The following is a 5,704-nucleotide window of genomic DNA, read 5'->3' as shown; positions in this document are numbered from 1 at the left end:
TGGCTTTGCAAGGCAAGCGACTGCCACGGCGGCACAGATTATGATAAAATGTTGGGCGCCTCACCCAAGCTCAGTCCTCACCGTGACGGTGTTTACCTGGGTGGTGAGCTTTGTTATGCTGCTATTGCTTGATGCATGTAGCCCCCCCCCCCCCGCCCCCGCCGCGGACTCGCGCTCCCCTTGTCGAACGTGAGGCTTGGGCTCCAGGACACTCACTCTGTCAGCAATTATCACGAGATTGGCTGCAGAGGCCAACCGGAGTGAGTGCCTTGTGTGCAAAAGTAAAGATTTTACAAGAAAGGTCAGGGAGCCAGTGCCTGCTCAGCGGTGGGTCGTGAAATCCCACACCGCCTGCACCACAGAGGCTCATCACGTCCACAGGCTGCCGACGACTCACGATGTGTCACTGAGGGCGAGGGCGCCCCAGCCCTGCTCCTCAATGCTCCCAGAAATGTCTGGCAGGGAGAACCTGAGGTTTAAAAGCTTGGAACCACTGGTCTGACGTCACAGCTCCATTCAGGAGCTAGGACAGGTGCAGAGTGGAGGACCAGGTACACATCAATGACGCACCTGCAGTGTTCTGGGCGGGTGTAAACACGGGTGAAATCCATCGGGTCCTGAGTTCCACTTCTGAGATGTGATTGTCATCAGCTCCATGTTAGGACATGGAATCTGAGGACCCCAGAGGTGGCCCACTTGTCCACGGTGCCACCCACTTGTCCACGGTGCCATAGCTGCTGAGGCAGATGCCCACACCGCCCTCAAGCCTTGGAGAGGGTTGGCTTTTCCAGCTGTGTCACAGCAGGAGGCACGGCTCGGGTCACTCCATCCTGGCCAGTCACCCTAGACTGTAAATGTTCCTTCACAAGGAAGTAGCTGGTGAGTCTGCCCCTTTCTGAAGCCTGTCACGTTCTCGCTAATTCCTAAAACGAGCTTCACTTGCGTGCCTGTGGCCCTCGGTTGGCTGCGTGACCAGCCCATGGCTCTGACCTGTCCTCTCCAGCTGGCCTGGGTCCCTTGGCTTTTCTTTCTCAGCTGCCTTAGGAGGCCATGATGAAATACTGAGAAGCAGCAAGGAAGAGCCCTGATCCGACACGAGAGAGAACGGCACCCAGTCCAGCAGCGTTGAGTCGGCAGCCTTTGAAAACAGACCAAGAAAGATAAATAAGGATACACATCTCCTAAAGCCATAAAGAAAACTTTGACATTTTAGAGCCAATCTGGTATCAGAAATAGATTTTTTATCTCTATTTTTCATGTGCCCTTTAGTCTATAAATCACAATTCGGTAAAGCAAATAAAAGGACTGATGTTATTGGCTCTGTATTTTACGCATGATGAAGACATCACGGTAAAGCCTTCTCTTATACATCGGTAAATAAAAGAATACTATTACAAGGGGTAATCAAAGAAATAAGAAATATAATCGCCATTGAGGAAACAGACTGCCACTCTGGGCATTCTCTCAGGAAAGAATAGATATCAGCACAGGATGAATTTATATTTTCCTCTCCCTGGTTTGTTATGTCTCTTGCTGACATAAATAGAAACCCAGTGCTCTGTGTCCATGGGACCGAGTGCAGCACAAATCACAGAACACAGCGTGGTTTCTGCTCCGCTGTTGCATAATAAAAATGCCGACTCCTGGGACTGTCAGCCAGAGCCCCCTCTCGGGCTTTCGGAGCGTCCAGGGACGGGTGATGACCAGCACCTAGCGGGAGAGAACGTCAGGGCCGGGACTTGCGGAAGCAGAGCGGGGGGTGGTGGGGAGAGGGGAGTGACGAAGGCAGATGTGCATTCGTGGCGACCTACTTAGTGAAATGAATCCATGTTGGATGAACACTAGCAGGAAGCACCTGTTCGGCCTCCACTCCAGGGTGGCGGCTGGATCCTTGGTTTCTAGAGCACTCCTCACACGTTACCTCCTTGGCTACCTCCCTGTGCACGATGGCCTAGATACATCAGGGAGCTGCTCTTTGCTTCTTTTCTGGTAACCCACGATTACCTTCCCACTTCATCCATCCCCCAGATTAATCTACCTGGTGCAGTTCAAAGGGGCACGTCATTGTCTTGTGCTGTTACCCTTTGGGGGCTGAAATTCTTGGGGACTCAGGACCTGTTCGGATCCAGCCTCACGTGGAAAAGAGGCTGAGCTGCCGTGGCCTCCCACTTCCTTCTTCTGAAATGTACACTGGGTTCTCCTTGGCTGTTGGAATCCAGCCTCTGGCACAATGGAATTCAGAATGGCAGGATATAGACACCGTGATTTGGTGACAATTAAGAGACCAACAAAGGAGCAGCAGACGTTCAAGGAGTCATCCCTCAGAGAAGGGCTTGCTTCTTGCCAGGTGCGGAAGCCTGGGTTTAAGATGAGCATTTGGGACGCCGCCCCTTCCCCTTGCAGCTCCGTCCGTGACGGTCTGCGTTCCGGCTCGTTCTGTCGGGTAGGTGGCCTGGTGGTTTTGCCGCAGCTTTCCTAAATCTCAATATGTTGTGCAGAAGTAAAGGCTGGCATAATTTATCACAGTTGAACATGTGCTTTGTTCAATGACAGGGTAATTAGACATTCTTTCAGCAGACACATTAAATATATACTTATGCATTAAAGCTCTGTGTCTCAGATCAGCTCTGTTGATTTATTCTTTATGCTTGGATCTTTGCCTGTTGATAGCCATATAAAACTAAACTTCCATGCCAAAAAATAAAAGTGGCAGGAAAAAAGAAATGGCTTCCATATGCTCACTCAGTCAAGTGGGGGGTGGGAGGTGGTGGGGGGGGGACGGGGAAATGCACGCACGCACACGTGTGCACACACACAAGTATACACACGCACGCGCTTAGCTCTCCGGGACAGGCCGGGGCTCGATTCTCTGTTCCCTAGCCCGGTAAACATTAATTATGCAGTGATGACAATAATTTTGCATGCATAATGCTGACCTCTTTCACTAGAGGGCAACAGAAGCCCAGCTTAAGGAACCTCCACCTTCTGCTGCCAGTGACAAGAAACGTTAATAAGATGCCGGGTGGATTTTATAATGAACACCCTATTAATTTTACATAAGAGTAACGTTACTTTTGAAAATCCAGTTACGCTCCTGAATATACATGATCCAGCCTTCTCAACAGGTGGCACGGAGCGGTCTGCGAGTTCCTGTCACTGCCGCGCAGGGTGCCGCCGGGCTTTCCTGTGGGTGGCGTCTTTGTGAGGGTGGAGGTTCTCCAAGCAGGTACGCTTAGAATCACTCCAGAGCTGAGCGCCACCTGGGCAGGAAACAACTCCACGGACTGACCTGCAGACCCAACAGCCCCTGCAGGGCGGCCACGTGTCGTGAGCATCTCTTGGTCCCCAGACAAGGCTTGCTTCCGGAGCATGTGCCTGGCTTCCGGAGGCATCCTCCCCTCCCTCCTGCCTGAGGAGGGATGTTGGGGTGGGGGCTGCAGGTCACGAGGGGCATCCGTCTCTGGGTCTCTTTCACGAGGCTCAGAGCTTGAGCTGCGACGAGTGGAGCTGATTTTCATCTCTGCCCCCAAATGTTGAATGTAACTCGTCCACCACCAGAGCCTGTATCCTCTGTGCTGATTTAATGTTTTAAAGCCCACTCGCTTTAACAAACGGGGTTCCTGGGTCTTCTTTCCACCTTGTGAGTGGGAAGGACCCACTGGATGCCGTGCTCTGTTGCTGAGGAGGGAGAATCTTTAAACAGCCCGAGAAATTGATGGCACAGATTCGGCCAATTGAAAGCTAATTACATAAATCTGTCGTTTGTTCCTAAATATGTTGAAAATATCAGGAATCATTAGGGAAATGCAACGAAGCTTCAAGTTTCGAGAGTCTCTGGACCAATTATCGTGTATGAAAACAACACTGAACTTCTTCTAGGAGAAGCGTTTCAGGCCAAGATGTATAATGAGGGACCGCCTTCCCTCTGGAGGGGAAGCATGACATTCTATAAACACCCTGACTCAGCATTTACAGGTTTTGCTTCCAAAAATAACCATGGCCTTTTCTTTGAAATGAGGTCTTTGAAATCGGTGGTCGGCCGGCTCTCCAGAGTGGCTTAATTTCCACAGGAGGGTGGATGTGTGTGTTGTGCGGGCTGGGGGGCGAGGAGGGGTAAAAACATACAAATCTATTTTTCACCGTATAGCTGACAGCCCTTTGGGAACCAGGGGGTGGGGGTGGGGGTGGGGAGATGTAGCCAAGAACTGCTCAGAGCATCCAGGGTGTTTTCATGGTGAACTTGGCATCCTACGTTCTGAGTCCTTAATCCTGGGTGGCAGGGGCTGAAAGTCTTTTCCAGAAGCCTCCTTGGTGCCCTTCACGTTGTCCCGTCTGGTGGGGAAGCTCTGCTGTGGTCCAGCCAAGCCTGGGGCTGGGAGGGAAGTCACTGGCGTGGTGCCTCGATCTCCCATTTGCCGGGCTCCAACGCGGCTCGGCCGTGCCGCAGTGTTCCACAATTTCCTTTGAAATGTAACTCATTATACAAAAGCAGAACTAAATAAAAAATACTCCAGAGAGGGAACAGATTGTTAGCTATAGATTAGAAGAGCAGCCTAATCCTTCACAAGCATTAAATATTTAACATAATCACACCACAGGTGCCAAGAAGATGTCGGCGTTGTTTAATTAGACTTAATTAAACATAAGGAAAAATCTAATACTAATTCAGGTCGAGTTTTTTAATCGATTACAACCCCCACTCCCCCTTAGAGGTCCCCATGTATTAGCTGTATCGTTCCTTACCTTCTTATTAACCAGAAACCTCGCCTGGGTAAGAGTTGAAAAGTCATGCAGAAAGGAAGGAGGTGCTGTCTATGAGCAACCAGACTGTATAAATGGATCACAGAAAAGAATATTTCTGTGGCCAAGAAATGGCATGAACACATGGTCACTTCCAACATCTGTAAGGTGGGCACAGGACTTTTATGTGACCCACATTGCTTTATTGATGTGAAATGTCTTAGCCGGGAACGCACCCACTCAAAGCTTTGATCCGTTCATGTATACGTGCGTGCGCGCGCGCGCGCGTGTGTGTGTGCGTGTGTGTGTGTGTGTGTGTGTGTTTGTGTACAGGATAGCCTTCAGACTGTAATGTCCACAACAGAAAGCAAACACAAAATTATACCTTGACCACGTGTTTGCAATACAAACTCCAAGACCCATTAAAGCACAGGCAAATACATTTGCTGCACATACGAAATGTTTGAACATTTAGTTTTTATCGTTGAAATAATAACCTTTCTTGATACTGACACTGGGTGTGAAATTGCTGTTTCGGTTTCCCGTACTCTGGGTCTCCAAAATGAAGATAGAACACAGGTGCTGGCATGTAGCCGTGAGAAACACTATGTTTAACAAATCAACATTTTTTGAAAAACTTTTACTGCTGCTCATAGAATTATAAATGTGCACTCTTCACAGGCACGTATGTTGGCTACAGGAACGCTGGGGGCCGTGTCCCGGTTAACGACGCAAGGTGTGCGACACAGAACAAAAGAACACTTGGGTTTTTGTAACACGGTGGGTCCAGACACTGAGAATTTTATCTTAAAGAAACAATCACAGATGTGCCCAACAATTTAACGATGTAGCGAGACAGATGTTCATTGCAGTGTTGACTAAAATAACAGCAACAACAGAGAAAATAGAAATGACCTAAATGTTGCATCCGCTGGAGGAATTTAGAGAAATTTACATTGTAGAG

This window comes from Neofelis nebulosa, chromosome 9 (genome assembly GCF_028018385.1).
Source record: "Neofelis nebulosa isolate mNeoNeb1 chromosome 9, mNeoNeb1.pri, whole genome shotgun sequence".
Lineage (NCBI taxonomy): Eukaryota > Metazoa > Chordata > Mammalia > Carnivora > Felidae > Neofelis > Neofelis nebulosa.
This window is presented reverse-complemented; position numbering follows the sequence as displayed.